We start from the raw sequence: 20,067 nt of genomic DNA, 5'->3' as shown, positions 1-20,067 counted from the left end.
AATTATGCAGAAAAGAAACTAAAGAGTTCTTGAGTGGAGATTGAGACAGAATTTCCTCAATTCTTAACACCCAAGAATCAAAACAAGGAAATTAAAAAGACTCAAGCAAGAACGAGGAAGAAGAGAGATCAATTCTCCTCCCTAATTCTCTGAAATCTCAGTGAAGACACCAAGAGAAGTTCCAAAGTGCAAAAATAAAATTCAAAGCTCAAAGAAAGTGCAAAATTCAAAAGCAAAGCAAAAAGGTCCTAATTACATCAAACTAGCTCCTATTTATACACTTTCTATTCTTGGATTTTGGGATTTGGATGGGCTTTTGATTTGGTGAAGAAATGAATTAAAATGGAATTTTAATTGAATTTTCGGCCCAAAAATAATAGCTCCCAGGAGGCTGCCCTGCCCTTGTGGAGGGCAGGGCAGGATTTGGTGCGTGTTGGTGCTTGCTTGGTGCGGCTTGGTGCGGTCTGGAGCGCAGAACGCTGCCCTGCCCTCGCGGAGGGCAGGGCAGGAAAAATTGGTGCGCTAGAAATGTGCCACGGTGCGTGCTGATGCTGCCAGAATCATGCCATGATGCGCCAAAATGGTGCCTTGGTGCACAGGATGCTGCCCTGCCCTCGCGGAGGGCAGGGCAGAAAAATATGGTGCTGCCAGGATCGTGCTGTGGTGCGCGCTGGTGCTACCAGGATAGTGATTTGGTGCGCCAGAAATGTCCCTTGGTGCGCCAGATTCATGCACCAACAAAATGCTGCCCTGCCCTCGTGGAGGGCAGGGCAGTGTTTCCAAAATGAAGTCCCGCGTTCGAATCCGGGCAGAAACACACGCTCATTCATTTTCCTTGGTTTCTTGGCACGGTAATGGAACTTAGTTCCTTGCTTCCTCATGGTCCCGTGTTCAACTCTTGTGGCAAGCATCATAGGCATTTTTCCTTTGATTTTCTTCCTTGGTGAGCCCGATACTGCCCTTGTGGAGGGCAGGGCAACATTTTCTTCTTCTTGATTCCAAGGCACAAATTTGTGCTCTGCCCTTGTAGTGGGCAGGGCAGAGTTGCCTTCTTTGCCTTATTCCCTTATGTTGCCCTCCTAGAGGGCAGTGTGCCCTTGTGGAGGGCAATGCTTGCCTCCCCCATTGTATGCGGCACACTTTTCCTTCCTTTGACCACGCTTCCTTCTCCTTGGGTCACGCTTTCTTAGGCCACGCTTTTCTCTTTTATTCTTTTCTTCACCTGAAATAAACCAAAACAACCACTCCAAGTATCACTAAATTCATAAGGCTTATAAATCAATTAAAATTCAATTAAAATTAGCTTAAACCTCATGAATTAACATTAATTTCATGGTGGTTGCTTGATTTAAAGAAGTTGTGCATTTTCACTCCAAATCACTTACTTAAGAAGCAAGAAAGTGCATAAAGACTAACAAAACAAATGAAATTAGCTTGAAAAATGGGTATATGATGACTTGTCATCAGTCCACAGCTTTCTTTGATTCATAAGAAAGCCCTTCATAAAAGATGTGCAATTGCACCCACTCATTAAACATATCGGGGGGCATTTCCTTGTCAAATCTTTGAATCTTTCCCAAGCTTCGTATAAGGTTTCACCATCCTGCTGTCTGAATGTCTGCACCTCGGTTCTCAATCTATTCACTCTTTGAGGAGGGTAGAATCTTGCTAAGAATCTATTTACCACATCTTCTCAGGTTGTCAAGCTTTCTTTGGGAAAAGATTCTATCCATTTAAATGCTTTGTCCTTCAAAGAGAATGGAAACAGTAGCAATCTATAGGTGTCAGGGTGAACATTATTAGATTTAACTGTATCACAGATCCTTAGGAATGTAGTGAGATGATGATTAGGGTCTTCTTGGGCACTTCCTACGAAAGAACAATTATTTTTGACGAGTATGATGAGCTGAGGCTTCAATTCAAAATTATTAGCATGGATGGTTGGCCTTTGAATGCTGCTCCCATAATTCTCAAGATTAGGATTAATGTAGGAGCCCAACATTCTCCTCTCTTGTCCAACAGGGTTATCTGCACCTCTTCTAGCATGATTATTCACTTCTTCTTCATGATGGCTCTCCATATCATCCTCCATTTCTATATCCAAGTCTTCCTCCTCTTCCTCTGTACCAACATCCTTCTTTCTTCTTGCTTCCCTCCTTAATCTAAGGAAGGTCATCTCCGGTTTACTATCAAAAGAGATTGAGGTTTCCCTTCTTCTACCTGTCATACAATGATCAAGTACAGGAAACAGCAAGTGTAGAATCCACTTAAACAGAGTATAATTAGCTTGGTTAGAGCAATTTATCAAATGGTTAGTGGGTTAGCTTGTTAGAAAGTAAGGAAATAAAGAAAAATAAAGAGAAACAACTAAAATTGCAGAATAAAAATTGAACAGCTAAAATTGAAATTCAATTAAACAAAGAAAAATGCTCAATCTAGTTATCCTCCAATTTAGTAATTGTCAATACAAAACTAATCCCTGGAAACGATGCCATAAACTTGATGTGCAGAAAACTGTCTCTCAACAATTTTCTACCGGCAAGTGCACCAGATTATCGTCAAGTAAAAACTCACAATAGAGTGAGGTCGAATCCCACAGGGATTGGATGGTTGATCAATGTTAATTGGAAAATTGTTCTAGTTGAGCGAAATCAGAAGTTGAATTGATGTTGCAGAATGTAAATTGGCGGGAAACTTAAATTGCAAGAAATTAAATGATAGAAGCTTAAATTGAAAGAATTTAAATGACAGAAGCTTAAATTGCAAGAAATTAAAGAGTGAAATTAAAAGAATGGGTAAGATCAGAGAAGGGGAAGCTCATTGGGGTCAGGAGATGTGATAATACTCTGGATCAATTTTATTTTCATCTCTTCCTCAATCAATGCATTCATTAATCTCCTTGGTAATCTTAGGTGATTAGATCCCAATTCCTTGGCAATCTAATCTCTCTAAGCATGAACAATTGCCTAATTCCTTAATTTTAGTGCTCATGGGAAGAGATGAAGTATAGTCATTAATTATACCGCACATATTCATAGATCAAAGTGTTGATAGGATTAGATGTCACGATATCTATCCAAACCCCAATCTAATCCAGTGTGAGAAAATATTTCTAGCATGATCTCCTCATTTCTCTTCCAAGGTTCAGAGGAGATTTAATTATGAATAGCTTTTTTCCCAAGATAACTATCCAATTGGATGAAGACCGAAAGCTTTCTAGTAAAATCAAGAGAAAAGAAAGAAGAAGAAGAATGAAAATTAATATTGATCCATTGAATTACACAGAGCTCCCTAACCCAATAAAAGGGGTTTAGTTGTTCATAGCCCTAAAAATGGAAAATGGAGTTGAAAGATTGGTGCACGAAATTGCAATCACACCTTTGCAATCCGCACAACTAACCAGCAAGTGCACTGGGTCGTCCAAGTAATACCTTACGTGAGTACGGGTCGATCCCACGAAGATTGTTGGTATGAAGCAAGCTATGGTTATCTTATTAATCTTGGTCAGGATACCAATAAGGTTCTTTGAATTTAATTGTAAAAAGTGAAAGTGTTTGGAATAAGTAATTGTTACTCAATAATGGAGAATATGTTGGAGTTTTGGAGATGTTTTGTCCTCTGAATTTCAGCTTTTCTCTTGTCCTCCTCTTCACACACGCAAGGCTCCTTCCATGGCAAGCTGTATGTAGGGTGTCACCATTGTCAATGGCTACTTCCCGTCCTCTCAGTGAATATGGTCCAAATGCTCTGTCACAGCACAGCTAATCATCTATTGGTTCTCGATCATCTCATCACAGCCATTCAATCATTGAATCCTACTCGGAATACCACAAACAAGGTTTAGACTTTCCGGATTCTCATGAATGCTGCCATAAATTCTAGCTTATACCACGAAGATTCTGATTAAGAAATCTAAGAGATACTCATTCAATCTGATGTAGAATAGAGGTGGTTGTCAGGCACACATTCATGGATTGAGGAAGGTGATGAGTGTCACGGATCATCACCTTCTTCATAGTGAAGCACGAATGAACATCTTAGATAGGAACAAGCATGTTTGAATGGAAAACAGAAATAATTGCATTAATTCATCGAGATGCTGCAGAACTCCTCACCCCCAACAATGGAGTTTAGAGACTCATGCCATCAAAGAGTATAAAAATTCAGATCTAAAATGTCATGAGATCCAAAATAAGTTTCTAAAAGTTGTTTAAATACTAAACTAGTAACCTAGGTTTACAGAAAATGAGTAAACTAGGATGGATAGTGCAGAGATCCACTTCTGGGGCCCACTTGGTGTGTACTGGGGCTGAGACTTAAGCTTCTCACGTGCTTGGGCTGTTTCTGGAGTTGAACGCCAGGTTGTAACCTGTTTCTGGCGTTGAACTCCCATTTGCAACCTGATTCTGGTGCTGAACGCCAGACTGCAACATGGAACTGGCGTTTAACGCCAGTTTACATCATCTATCTTCGCGCAAAGTATGGACTATTATATATTGATGGAAAGCCCTGGATGTCTACTTTCCAACCCAATTGAGAGCGTTCCAATTGAACTCCTATAAATCCAAAAAATCCATTCCGAATGCAGGGAGGTCAGAATCCAACAGCATCAGCAGTCCTTTTTCAGCCTGAATCAGATTTTAACTAAGCTCCTTCAATTTCAGCCATAAAATACCTAAAATCACAGAAAAATACAAAAACTCATAGTAAACTCCAGAAATATGAATTTTGATCAAAAACTAATAAAAATATATTAAAAACTAACTAAAACACACTAAAATCTACATGAAATTACCCCCTAAAAGCGTATAAAATATCCGTTCATCAAAGATACATTGCAGAATTGAAAGAAATTTGCTGAAAAGAGATATTGGCAGAGTTACAGTACTCCTCTCCGTTCCTACTAACTAACTTGAATTCTAAGCTATTTATACATTTTCTTCCATTAATCTTCATTCTTTAAATTGGGCTTTTGGCCTTAATTGAATTGGGTTGAAGTTGCTCTAATTGTTTCCCTGGCTATTGAGAAGAGAGGAGTGCTTGAATTGCAATGTTTTGGTGCTCATGAAAATGCATCAAATCAGCCATGGTTGAATGAATCTAGGCATACATGAATTTCTAACCCAATTGCTTACTTATAATGCAAGAAAGTGCATAAAACCTACTAAAAACAAAAGAAAAAGGCTAGTGAAACTGGCCTAAGATGCCTTGGAATCAAATATCTACAAAAAACAAAATAAAAGAAAACAAAAATAAAGTGCAAAGTGTTCAGCAAAGAAAATTTACGCCCCAAAAATAACGAATCCTCCCCTACACTTTAGTGTTGCACGGTCCTCCGTGCACGAACACAATCCGGGGAGTATGGCTCTAAAGTACTCCACCTTCAACTGGCGTATATGGGGGCTTGGTTTGTGTGGATTTTGCCAAGTCCAAAGCATTCTTGGCATCTCCATCCTTGGTGTCCTCCTCCTCTCCTGGCTCCTTGCCATTTTGTCGCATCCTTAAAAAGATTGAGTAAAGTATAATTAAGAATCATAGGGCAAGTAGCAGGAAAGGGTAAAGTGGGGAGCTCATAAGCATCTAATTGAGGAGTTTGCATAGTGGTGTGGTATGATACAAAAAAAATTAGCCATGTGTGTATTCCAATTATGCGCGCGGTTGGAATACACACAATGGTCGGCTAAAATGGCATCCACACAATCAAAAAGTAAGCATCTGTCCCTCAATTAGATGGCCTAGGTTGCAATTAAAAAATAAGCAAGAGATGAGGCACAAACAAACCTAGGTAACCACAAAAGTGAATTGAGTATTTTACACAGGATATTGAAATTGTGCAAGTGAAAGCGCAAAATTGGTATAGAATAGCACAATAAACAATAACCAATATATTAAGGAAAAGAAAACCACTTATTCATCATGAAACATAAGGAAAAAGTCATATGGTAAGATACTTGTTACAAAAAAGTGATAAGCTTGATAAGAATCAAGTTAAGTCACTCAAACAAATGTAAAGCATTAACAAGGAACAAGTACTGGTCATGTGATGAATTTAATATGAAGATCATGATGGATAAGTAATTTCAACTCAATTCACTTAATTCCATATTGACTTATATAATTTGTCCTAGTGTTACAATCAAAATATGAATATTTAAACCCACTAGGTACTAGTAAATTAAGGCAAAGTATAAGTGCATTGGTGGAAACTTCAAGCAACAAGCAACCCAATTAACATCAAACAAACACTTGCAACTTATTTAATTTATAAACACGTAAACCAAAACTAATATAACTACTAAAATAAAAATAAGATGCAATGAAAACTAAGTAAAACAAGTAGCAAAATCAGTGGAAAAGCAAGAGAAGAGAGAGGTGAAAGGGGTAGAAGTGTGTTAGGACTCAAAGAAAAGTGCAATAAAATTTTTTTCCAAAACAGCACTTGTGCGTACGCACACAAGGTGAAAAGCGGGAGGTGTGCGCTCGCACAAGGCATGCGAGTGCTCCGAACAGAGAGGGAAACAAGACATGTGCGTACGCACAAGGGTGTGTGCACGCACAGGATATTTTTTTTAAACCAGGTTGAGGATCATGTGTGCACGCGCACAAGGGACCATGCATGCGCACAATCAGGAACGAAAAGGGATAGGGGTTCACGCGCACATACTGTGCCAGCGCTCCCACCAGAGAGAGTGCAAGAGAGCGTGCGTACCCACAATTTGGGTGCGTACGCACAAGTCACAAATTACAGGGGGACGCGTGTACACAAGGTGTGCTAGCGCTCCCAACAGGAGGCATAACAGCTGGTGTACGTACGCATACGACGCGAAACATATAGGTTTTGTGCACACGCACAAGTGCATGCGTACGCATAGATGCGCTGTATTCCAAAATATTTTCTTCAATTTCTAGGGCACTCTACCTTAGCTCATCAAAAGTTCAACCCCACAACATTCAAAAATTTACCAATTCATGATCCATACCAAAATTAACATATCTAAGCTCAAAATTAAACTAATCCCAAGGTAACCAAGATAAACAAAAATGCAATTAACCAAGACTATAAACAAAGAGAAAGGATAAGAAAGATGTTACTATGATGGGGTGTCTCCCACCTTGCACTTTGGTTTATAGTCCTTAAGTTGGACTTTTTGAGGAGACTCTAGCTAGGTGGCTTGTTGGTACAGAAATCGTGATACACAACTTTGTGCAGCTGATCAGCAAGTACACTGGGTCATCCAAGTAATAGCTTACGTGAGTAAGGGTCGATCCCACGGAGATTGTCGGCCTGAAGCAAGCTATGGTCATCTTGTAAATCTCAGTCAAGCGGATTCAAATGGTTATGAAGCTTTGATAATTAAAAGATAAATAAACATAAAATAAAGATAGAGATACTTATGTAATTCATTGGTGGGAATTTCAAATAAGCATATGGAAATGCTTTGTTGCCTCTGAACCTCTACTTTCCTATTGACTTCATCAAATCATGCGTCCTCCCTTCCATGGCAAGCTGTATGTTGGAGATCACCGTTGTCAATGGCTACCGTGCGTCCTCTCAGTGAAAATGGTCCTCTACGGTTTCTGTACGACTAATCAACTGTCGGATTTCTCATCTCGGATGAAAAATACCAGGCACAGCTACCGCATGGCTAATCAGCTGTCGGTTCTCGATCCTGTCAGAATAAGATCCAATGATCCTTTTGGCACTATCACTGCATCCCACAGTCGCGAGTTTGAAGCTCGTCACAGTCATCCCTTCCCAGATCCTACTCGGAATACCACAGACAAGGTTTAGACTTTCCGGATCTCAAGAATGCTGCCAATCATTTCTAGCCTATACCATGAAGTTCTAATCTCATATTCAGATGCCCCATTGTCAGAGGGGAAACGATGTGAATCATTGATTAGAGTCCGAAGAGATATGCATTCAAGCTTGTTTTCATGTAGAACGGAAGTGTTTGTCACGCACACGTTCATAAGTGAGAATGGTGATGAGTGTCACTTGATCATCACACTCATTAGGTTCTTGTGTGTGAATGAATATCTTGGAATAAGAATAAGCTTGAATTGAATAGAATAACAATAGTACTTTGCATTAATACTCGAGGAACAGCAGAGCTCCACACCTTAATCTATGAGGTGTAGAAACTCAACCGTTGAAAATACATAAGTGATGAAGGTCCAAGAATGGCCGAATGGCCAGCCCCTCTAAAAGTCTAAGATAGCATAAAACTGAAAAAAGATCTCTAATACAATAGTAAAAGGTCCTATTTATACTAGACTAGTTACTAAGGTTTACAGAAATAAGTAAATGATGCAGAAATCCACTTCCGGGCCCACTTGGTGTCTGATTGGGCTGAGCATTAAAGCTTTCATGTGTAGAGACTTTTCTTGGAGTTAAACGCCAGCTTTTATGCCAGTTTGGGAGTTTAACTCCAGCTTTTATCCTGTTTCTGACGTTTACGCTAGAATAGGGCAGGAAGTTGGCGTTTGAACGCCAGTTTGCGTCGTCAGAACTCGGACAAAGTATGGACTATTATATATTGCTGGAAATCCCAGGATGTCTACTTTCCAACGCAATTGAGAGCGTGCCATTTGGGCTTCTGTAGCTCCAAAAAAATCCATTTTGAGTGCAGGGAGGTCAGAATCCAACAGCATCTGCAGTTCTTTTTCAGCCTCTGAATCAGATTTTTGCTCAGGTCCCTCAATTTCACCTAGCAAATACCTGAAATCACAGAAAAATACACAAACTCATTGTAAAGTCGAGAAAGGTGAATTTTGCTTAAAAACTAATAAAAATATACTAAAACGCAGCTAGATCCTACTAAAAACTACCTAAAAACAATGCCAAAAAGCATATAAATTATCCGCTCATCACAACACCAAACTTAAATTGTTGCTTGTCCCCAAGCAACTGAAAACAAAATATAATAAAAATAAGCGCATATACAATTAATCTCACAATATCAGTGAAACATAGTCCCAATTAGATGAGCGGGGCTAGTAGCTTTTTGCTTCTGAACAGTTTTGGCATCTCACTTTATCCTTTGAAATTCAGAATGACTGGCATTTTATATGAACTCAGAATTTTAGATAGTGTTATTGATTCCCCTAGTTCAGTATGTTGATTCTTGAATACAACTAATTTATGAGTCTTGGCCGTGACCCTAAGCACTTTGTTTTCCAACATTACCACCGGATACATAAATGCCACAGACACATAACTGGGTGAAACTTTTCATATTGTGACTCAGCTTTGCTAGAGTCCCCAGTTAGAGGTGTCCACAGTTCTTAAGCACACTCTTTTTTATTTGGATCACGACTTTAACCACTCAGTCTCAAGCTTTTCACTTGGACCTTAATGCCACAAGCACATGGTTAGGGATAGCTTGATTTAGCGCTTAGGCCAGGATTTTATTTCTTTAGGCCCTCCTATCCATTAATGCTCAAAGCCTTGGATCCTCTTTACCCTTGCCTTTTGGTTTAAAGGGCTATTGGCTTTTTCTGCTTGCTTTTTCTTTTTCTTTCTTTTTCTTTTTCGCCATTTTTCTTTTCTCTTTTTTTTTTCACTATTTTCTCTTTTTCACTGCTTTTTCTTGCTTCAAGAATCAATTTCATGATTTTTCAGATTATCAATAATATTTCTCTTTGTTTATCATTCTTTCAAGAGCCAACAATTTTAGCATTCATAAACTTCACTATAAAAAATATGCACTGTTTAAGCATTCATTCAGAAAATAAAAAGTATTGCCACCACATCAAAATAATTAAACTAATTTCAAGATAAAATTTGAAATCCAAGTACTTCTTGTTCTTTTGTAATTAGGCACATTTTTCATTTAAGAAAGGTGAAGAACTCATGGAATTATTCATAGCTTTAAGTCATAGATACTAGACACTAATGATCATGTAGTGAAGGCACAAACATGGATAACACATAAAGCATAAAGTCGAAAAACATAAAAATAAAAACAACAAAATTAAAGAATGGGTCCACCTTAGTGATGGTGGCTAGTTCTTCCTCTTAAAGATCCAATGGAACGCCTGAGCTCCTCAATGTCTATTCCTTGCCTTTGTTGCTCTTCCCTTATAGCTCTTTGATCTTCTCTAATCTCATGGAGAATGGTGGAATGCTCTTGGTGCTCCACCCTTAGTTGGTCCATGTTATAACTCAAGCCTTCCAAAGAGGTGTTGAGTTTCTCCCAATAGTTGTGTGGAGGAGAATGCATCCCTTGAGGCATCTCAGGGATTTCTCGATGAGGGGCTTCCTCATGCTCTTGTTGAGGTCCATGAGTGGGCTCTCTTGTTTGCTCCATCCTCTTTTTAGTGATGGGCTTGTCCTCTTCAATGAGGATGTCTTCCTCTATGACAATTCCAGCTAAATTGTATAGGTGACAGATGAGATGAGGGAAGGCTAACTTTGCTAAAGTGGAAGGTTTGTCAGCAACCTTGTTTAGTTCTAGAGGTATAATCTCATGAACTTCCATTTCCTCTCCAATCATGATGCTATAGATCATGATAGCCCGATCCACAGTTACTTCGGATCGGTTGCTAGTAGGAATGATAGAGCGTTGGATGAACTCCAACCATCCTCTAGCCACAGGCTTAAGGTTTGGTCTTCTTAATTGAACCGACTTGCCTCTTGAGTCTCTTTTCCATTGAGCTCCTTCCACACATATGTCCATGAGGACTTGGTCCAACCTTTGATCAAAGTTGACCCTTTTAGTGTAGGGGCGTGCATTTTCTTGCATCATTGGCAAGTTGAACACCACCTTATATTTTCCGGACTGAAATCTAAGTATTTCCCCCGAAACATTGTAAGCCAATTCTTTGGATTCGGGTTCATACTTTATTCATGGTTCCTAGTGATCCATGCATTGGCATAGAACTCTTGAACCATTAAGATTCTGACTTGTTGAATGGGGTTGGTGAGAACTTTCCAACCTCTTCTTCGGATCTCATGTCAGATCTCTGGATACTCATTCTTCTTGAGCATGAAATGAACCTCAGGGATCACTTTCTTTTTGGCCACAACTTTATAGAAGTGGTCTTGATGGACCTTTGAGATGAATCTTTCCATCTCCCATGACTCGGAGGTGGAAGCTTTTTCCTTCCCTTTCCTCTTTCTAGAGGTTTCTCCGGCCTTAGGTGCCATAAATGGTTATGGAAAAACAAAAAGCAATGCTTTTACCACATCAAACTTAAAAGGTTTGCTCGTCCTCGAGCAGAAGAAGAAAGAAAGAAGGGGAAGAAGAAGAGAAATGGAGGAGATGGAGGGGTTTATATAGGAGTTGAGGGAGAGGTAGGTTTATGTATTTGGGGTTGGGTTTGGGAGGGAAAAGTGTTTGAATTTAAAAAGTGAGGTAGGTGGGGTTTTTGGGGAAGAGGGATGGAGGTGATTGGTGAAGAGAATATAGGGAAAATGATAGGATTTGACAGGTGAGTGGTGTGTTGGGTAGAGTGTTATAGTGATGTGTGAGGGGGAAAGAGAGAAAGGTGGGATAGGTGGGTATCCTGTGGGGTCCACAGATACTGAGGTGTCAAGGATTTCTCATCCCTGCACCATTTAAGCGTGTAAACGCCCTTAGCGTGCAATTCTGGCGTTAAACACCAGGTTGCTGCCTGTTTCTGGTGTTTAACGCTAGCTTTTCTTCCTTTTCTGGCATTTAACACCGGCTTGTTGCCCTGTTCTGGCGTTAAACGCCAGTTTTGTGCCCATTTCTGGTGTTAAACGCCCAGAATGGTGCCAGACTGGGCGTTTAACGCCCATCGTGCTACCCTTACTGGCATTTAAACGCCAGTAAGTTCTTCTTCTAGGGTGTGCTATTTTTAATGTTGTTTTTTAATTTGCTTTGATTTTATAATTGTTTTTGTGACTCTACATGATCATCAACCTAAAGAAAACATAAAATAATAATGGAAAATGGAAATTAAACATAGATAAATAAAATTTAGGTTGCCTCCCAATAAGTGCTTCTTTAATGTCAATAGCTTGACAGTGGGCTCTCATGGAGTCTCACAGATAATCAGAGCATGGTTGTGGCCTCTCAACACCAAACTTAGAGTTTGGTTGTGGCCTCCCAATACCAAACTTAGAGTTTGGTTGTGGCCTCCCAACACCAAACTTAGAGTTTGAATGTGGGGGCTTTGGTTGACTATGTATTGAGAGAAGCTTTTCATGCTTCTTCTTCATGTGTAGAGAAGGAGAACCTTGAGTCTTGAATACAATGTAGTCCTCATTCAATTGAAGGACAAACTCTCCTCTGTCAACATCAATCACAGCTTTGCTGTGCTAGGAAAGGTCTGCCAAGGATGATGGATTCATCCTCATCCTTTCCAGTGTCTAGGATTATGAAATCGACAGGGATGTAAAGGCCTTCAACCTTTACTAGCACATCCTCTACTAGTCCATAAGCCTATTTCATGGATTTGTCTGCCATCTCTAGTGAGATTCTTGCATCTTGCACCTCAAAGATTCCTAGTTTCTCCATTACAAAGAGTGGCATGAGGTTAATACCTGATCCTAGGTCACACAGAGCCTTCTCAAAGGTCATGGTGCCTATGGTACAGGGTATTAAGAATTTGCCAGGATACTGTTTCTTTTGAGGTAAAGTTTGCTGAACCTAGGTATTCAGTTCATTAATAAGCAATGGATGTTCATCCTCCCAAATCTCATTACCAAATAGCTTGGCATTCAGCTTCATGATTGCTCCTAAATATTGGGCAACTTGCCCTTCAACAATGTCTTCATCTTCTTCAGAAGATGAATAGTCATCAGAGCTCATGAATGATAAAAAAAGTTTAATGGAATCTCTATGGTCTCTGTACGAGCCTCAGTTTCCTTTGGTTCCTCATTGGGGTACTCCTTAATGGCCAGTGGACGTTCCCTAAGGTCTTTCTCACTAGGAATCACTGCCTTTTCACTCTCTCCAGGTTCGGCCAAGTTGGTCACAGTTATGGCCCTGCACTCTCTTTTGGGATTCTCTTCTGTATTGCTTGGAAGAGTGCTAGGAGGAGTTTCAGTAATCCTTTTACTCAGCTGACCCACTTGTGCCTCCAAGTTTCTGATGGAGGACCTTGTTTCATTCATGAAACTGAGAGTGGCCTTAGATAGATCAGAGACTATATTTGCTAAGCTTGATGGATTCTGCTCAGAATTCTCTGTCTGTTGCTGAGAGGATGATGGAAAAGGCTTGCCATTACTAAACCTGTTTCTTCCACCATTATTATTGTTAAAGCCTTATTGAGGCTTTTGTTGATCCTTCCATGAGAAATTTGGATGATTTTTCCATGACGGATTATAGGTGTTTCCATAGGCTTCACCCATGTAATTCACCTCTGCCATTGCAGGGTTCTCAGGATCATAAGCTTCTTCTTCAGAAGATGCTTTTTTAGTACTGCTGGATGCATTTTGCAGTCCATTCAAACTCTGAGAAATCATATTAACTTGCTGAGTCAATATTTTATTCTGAGCCAATATGTCATTCAGAGCATCAATTTCAAGAACTCCCTTCTTCTAAGGCGTCCCATTATTCACAGGATTCCTTTCAGAGGTGTACATGAACTGGTTATTTACAACCATTTCAATAAGTTCCTGAGCTTCTGCAGGCATTTTCTTCAGGTGAATAAATCCACCTGCAGAATGGTCCAATGACATCTTAGACAATTCAGACAGACCATCATGGAATATATCCAGGATGGTCCATTCTGAGAGCATGTCAGAAAGACACTTTTTGGTCAGTTGCTTGTATCTTTCCCAAGCTTCATAGAGGGATTCACCTTCTTTCTGCCTGAACGTTTAAACATCCACTCTAAGCTTGCTCAGCTTTTGAGGAGGAAAGAATTTGGCTAAGAAAGCCGTGACCAGCTTATCCCAAGAGTTCATGCTATCTCTAGGTTGAGAGTCCAACCATATTCTAGCTCTGTCTCTTACAACAAAAGGGAAAAGCATAAGCTTGTAGACCTCGGGATAAACTCCATTGGTCTTAACAGTGTCACAGATCTACAAGAATTTAGTTAAGAACTGAAAAGGATCTTCTGATGGAAGTCCATAAAACTTGCAATTCTGTTGCATCAGAGAAACTAATTGAGGCTTAAGCTCAAAATTATTTGCTCCAATGGCAGGGATTGAGATGCTTCTTCCATGGAAGTTGGAAGTTGGTATAGTGTAGTCACCAAGCATCTTCCTTGCATTGTTATTGTTGTTGGGTTCGGCCATTACTTCTTTTTCAAAATTCACTATAAGGTTTTCTCTGGATTATTGTGCTTTAGCTTCTCTTAGCTTCTTCTTTAGAGTTCTTTTAGGTTCAGGGTCAACTTCAACAAGAATGTTCTTGTCCTTGCTCCTGCTCATATGAAAAAGAAGAGAACAGAAAAGAAGAGGAATCCTCTATGTCACAGTATAGAGATTCCTTTATGTGAGTAGAAGAATAGAAGAATAATGTAGAGAGAAGAGATGAAGAATTCGAACACAGAGAGGGAGAGAGGGTTCGAATTATAAGAAGAAAAGAAGTGTTAGTAAATAAATAAATAGAAAGAGAAGAGAGGGAGAGAATTCGAATTTAAATTTTAAGAAAAGAAAATTATTTTTGTTTTTATTTTAATTTTTAGTTAGAATTCGAAATTAGAGGAAGAAGTAGAATAAAATTAAAATTTAAAACAATTAGTTAATTAAGAAGAATTTTGAAAAAGAAGTTAATGATTTTTGAAAATTAGAGAGAGGGAGAAGTAGTTAGATGGCTTTGAAAAAGATAAGAATTTTAAAATCAAACAAAAAGTTAAGTAGTTAATTGAAAAAGATTTAAAAATCAATTTTGAAAAGATAAGAAGTTAGAAAAGATTTTGAAATCAAATTTTTGAAAAAGATAGGATTGAAAATTATTTTGAAAAAGATTAGAAAAGGAAATTTTAAAAAGAATTGATTTTTGAAATTAAAGTTGATTACTTGACTAACAAGAAACTAAAAGATATGATTTTAAAATTTAAAGATAGAACCTTTCTTAATAGGCAAGTAACAACTTGAAAGTTTTTGAATCAAAACATTAAATGTTAGCAAGTTTTTCGAAAATTATGAAATAAAATACGAAAAAGATTTTGAAAATCATTTTTTCTTAAAATTTTCGAAAACATTAAAAAAAATGAAAAAGATTTGATTTTTGAAAAAAGATTTGAAAAGATAATTTTTTTTTTGAAATTGAAATCTTGACTTGACTAACAAGAAACAACTAATTTTAAAATTTTTTTATTAAGTCAACCCAAAGATTTCGAAATTTATGAGATAAAAAGGGAAAGATTTTTTTTTTGAATTTTTTTATGATGAGAGAGAAAAACACCAAATTGAAACAAGACTAAAAAATTTAAGATCAAAACAAATAATCCATGCAAGAACACTTTGAATGCCAAGATGAACACCAAGAACATATTTTTGAAAATTTTTCAATAAAAGAAAAACATGTAAGACACCAAACTTAGAAATTTTCAATGTTTAAACTCTAAGGGTTCAAGAAGGCATATGAAAAACAAGAAGAGACACAAAACAATAAAATGTAAAGATCAAACAAGAAGACTTACCAAGAATAACTTGAAGATCATGAAGAACACCATGCATGAGTTTTCGAAAATTTTTAGAAAAATTAAAACATGCAATTGACACCAAACTCAAAACTTGACTCTAGACTCAAACAAGAAACACAAAATTTTTGGTTTTTATGATTTTATTAATAATTTTTTATGTATATTTTTTTTGAAAATAAAAATAAAAAGAATTAAACATAAAATAAAATTACCCAATCTAAGCAACAAGATGAACCGTCAGTCGTCCAAACTCGAACAATCCCCAACAACGGCGCCAAAAACTTGATGCACGAAATCGTGATACACAACTTCGTGCAGCTGACCAGCAAGTGCACTGGGTCGTCCAAGTATTACCTTACGTGAGTAAGGGTCGATCCCACGGAGAGTGTCGTCTTGAAGCAAGCTATGGTCATCTTGTAAATCTCAGTCAGGCGGATTCAAATGGTTATGAAGTTTTGATAATTAAAAGATAAATATACATAAAATAAAGATAGAAATACTTATGTAATTCATTGGTGGGAATTTCAGATAAGCGTATGGAGATGCATTATTCCTTCTGAATCTCTGCTTTTCTACTGTCTTCATTCAATTATTCATACTACTTTTCATGGCAAGCCGTATGTTGGGGATCACCGTTGTCAATGGCTACCTCCCGTCCTCTCAGTGAAAATGGTCCTCTACGATTTCTGTATAGCTAATCAACTGTCAGATTTCTTGTCTCAGATGAAAAATACCAGGCACAGCTACCGCATGGCTAATCAGCTGTCAGTTCTCGTTCGTGTCGGAATAAGATCCAATTATCCTTTTGCGCACTGTCACTGTGCCCCACAGTCGCGAGTTTAAAACTTGTCACAGTCATCCCTTCCCAGATCCTACACGGAATACCACAGACAAGGTTTAGACTTTCTGGATCTCAAGAATGCTGCCAATTATTTCTACCCTATACCACGAAGGTTCTAATATCAAATTTAGATGCCCCATTATCAGAGGGGAAACGATGTGAATCGTTGATTAGAGTCCCAAGAGATATGCATTCAAGCTTGTTTTCAAGTAGAACGGAAGTGTTTGTCAGGCACGCGTTCATAAGTGAGAATAGTGATGAGTGTCACTTGATCATCACATTCATCATGTTCTTGTGTGCGAATGAATATCTTGGAATAAGAATAAGCTTGAATTGAATAGAATAACAATAGTACTTTGCATTAATACTCGAGGAACAGCAGAGCTCCACACCTTAATCTATGAGGTGTAGAAACTCAACCGTTGAAAATACATAAGTGATGAAAGTCCAGACATGGCCGAATGGCCAGCCCCCCTAAAAGTCTAAGATAGCATAAAACTGAAAAAAGATCTCTAATACAATAGTAAAAGGTCATATTTATACTAGACTAGATACTAGGGTTTACAGAAATAAGTAAATGATGCAGAAATCCACTTCCGGGCCCACTTGGTGTGTGCTTGGGCTGAGCATTGAAGCTTTCATGTGTAGAGACTTTTCTTGGAGTTAAACACCAGTTTTTATACCAGTTTGGGCGTTTAACTCCAGCTTTCATCCTGTTTCTGGCGTTTAACGCCAGAATAGGGCAGGAAGTTGGCATTTGAATGCCAGTTTGCGTCGTAAAAACTCGGACAAAGTATGGACTATTATATATTGCTGAAAAGCCCAGGATGTCTACTTTTTAACGCAATTGAGAGCGCGCCATTTGAGCTTCTGTAGCTCCAAAAAATCCATTTCGAGTGCAGGGAGGTTAGAATCCAACAGCATCTGCAATTCTTTTTCAGCCTCTGAATCAGATTTTTGCTCAGGTCCCTCAATTTCAGCCAGAAAATACTTGAAATCACAGAAAAACACACAAACTCATAGTAAAGTCTAGAAATATGAATTTTGCTTAAAAACTAATAAAAATATACTAAAAAGTAGCTAGATCCTACTAAAAACTACCTAAAAACAATGCCAAAAAGCGTATAAATTATCCGCTCATCACTTGTGTTTCCACTCCTCCTTGAATCTCCATCCATGCTTGGTCCTTAAAGCTCCTCTGGGATCCCATATTCGAGTTTTCCATTCTCCTTCTTGCGGAATTTTATGCTCCAAGCTGGATGGACAAGCTCCTAATTGACCCTTGAAGTACCCCAACACTCTCCGGAAACCACTCAATTGTGCTTCACACCATGCTTGAGCTCCAACTCTTGAATTGATTTTCTTGAAGAGCCTTGGATTCTCTTGGAAACCAATACCCATTTCTCCACCATGTACTAACCCAAGAAGGATCTTAAGTTGGTAATCCGTCTCCAAGATAGCATATTGATGGGGGCCAATGAAGTTCAATGGTGAAATTGCCACTCACTCAATGTGCTCTTCGAACGGAGTTACTTCCTCACCAACTTACTCTTCCCTATCACTCAAGTTATAATAAGGAGGTTATCAAAAGTCTATCTCCATGTCTCTCTCAAACTCAATGAGAAGAGGCTCATTAAGATCATTAAGGGGATTAACCAAGGAGGACAAAAAATCATTAATGATGGAATCCTCATCTTGATCAATCTCCCTCAATCCCCTCTTGTTCCAATTCATGCTCTATCTCTTCTTCTTTCCCTTGTGGCTCCATGCTCTCCTCTTCACTACACACTTCAAATGCTCCTTCACACTCTTCAAGAGGAGTGCCTTGATCGGATGAGCATAGTTGAACTAAGCAGTTCACCACTTTGGCTATGGTAGCCATGAATTGCCCTTGTGTGCTTCGAAATCCTTCTTGCTCTTGTAGAAAAGATTAAAGATCTTGATGGTCTTGGGCCAATGGTGGGAAAGCTTCACATTGGGGTGAAGAAAGAGGAGGTTCATAGTTTGGGAGGAAGGTTGTATATGTGGGAGGTAGTTCATGTTGATAAGTATCTTGAGGTGGTATGTACAGATGTGGTTGTTGGTAGTAGTGGTGTGGTGTTTAAAAATGTGGTGGTTAAGGATTATGTTGGAGGTATTGGTCATAGGCATATGGTGGTGAAGGTATGTAGTCATTGTGAAATCCACCATATCCTTGAGTTGGGTATGTACATTGGGAAGGGTATGGCTCATTGTAGTATAGAGGAGGTTGCTCCTTCCGAAATTGATGCTTCAATCCCATGATGCAACCCAAAATTGAAGTTATCAAACCCTAAAAAATAATCACAACCAAACTCCAAACCAAGAGAGTGATAAGTCATAGAGAAAATAGAAAATAAAAACTAAAGACATCAATTACAAAAGAAACAAAAATCCTAATTAACAGCAAAACAAGGAAACAACCCAAAAAGTATCTATTCACACTATGGACATATTTACAACAACCAAAATATAGTACTCATGATGCTAACTCCCTGGCAACGGGGCCAAAAACTTGATGACTGACCAAACGTGAGTTCGGATTTTCACAAAATAGATTTTTTGTTGCAAGTATAGCTCCGAACCAACAATTGATCCTAATCAAATTATAATCCTAAAGGTGTCACAAATCAAAGCAAATATAAACCGAGAGTATTTAAACTCCTGGGTCATTTTCCCTAGGAACTAATACCAATAAGTGCACAATTTTGGTTGTGAGACTCAAAGGGGTTTCAATGATTGAGAGCAAACAAAATAAAGGAATTAAAGAACAAAACAAAAATTGCAATTAATAAACTAATAAAGGAATAAAAGAACTATGTATGTAATATGGACAAGTAATGCTATAAAGTGACAGAAAAGTGGTTCAAAACATGAATGAAACCTTGACTTGGGATAAGTTATGGAATCTCTTCCTTGCCATAACCACAACTATGATAATTATGATGTACTAATCTCACTAAGTCAATCCTTAACATCGAAGGATAGGTTAAGTGTGCATAATTGTTATTAATCCACAAATCCTAGCTAACTTACCACATTAATTGGTAAAAAGCTAGCGTTAGTGGAAACAATAACAACTAACAATCCAAGAATTATCACTAAATGTTGGACATTATGGCTCTAGCAATCCATATACTCATTTCCCCCAAGTGAAGGGGTGAAAATCTACCCCATAACTAAGATTGGCATTTCATCAAACACCTAATGGGCATAATCATAAAATGTGGCAAAATTGGAAAAATGGTAAAAACTATGAACAACCAAATGATCAAAATTAATAAAATCAACTCAAACAAACATATAATGATCATCAAACATCAAATTAACCAACTAGAAATCCAAAATTGCAAAACAATGTAAATATTGACAAAGGAGATGAAAATAAAAGTAAGTGTAGAACTAGTGGTATAATAAAAGAGACAATTAAAGAAATACTTACAATAAAAGTTGCTAGAATCCAAAATCAAACTTGAAGTATAAAATTCTACAAACCCTAAGAGAGAATTTTCTATACTACGCTTCTCCTTCTCTTACTATGTGTTTTTCTATTCTAAGTTGGCTCTCTTCATATATGTTGATATGTGATAAACTATTATTTTATGATTTATATTGTATTTAATTGTGTGGTTTTATCA

The 20,067-nt window shown here is 38.2% G+C and overlaps 1 non-coding gene across 1 annotated transcript; it reads left to right on the top strand.

Moving 5' to 3' along the window:
• The first annotated feature begins 1,536 nt into the window (after positions 1–1,536).
• Positions 1,537–1,639, top strand: LOC112794042 (small nucleolar RNA R71). The gene has a single exon (XR_003198724.1). It is a non-coding gene; the product is annotated as a small nucleolar RNA R71 (small nucleolar RNA).
• The last annotated feature ends 18,428 nt before the right edge of the window (positions 1,640–20,067 follow it).

The sequence above is a fragment of the Arachis hypogaea genome, chromosome 3 (assembly GCF_003086295.3).
Source record: "Arachis hypogaea cultivar Tifrunner chromosome 3, arahy.Tifrunner.gnm2.J5K5, whole genome shotgun sequence".
Classification (NCBI taxonomy): domain Eukaryota; kingdom Viridiplantae; phylum Streptophyta; class Magnoliopsida; order Fabales; family Fabaceae; genus Arachis; species Arachis hypogaea.
The sequence above is the reverse complement of the archived record's forward strand: the minus strand, read 5'-3'. Positions and strand labels throughout refer to the sequence as shown.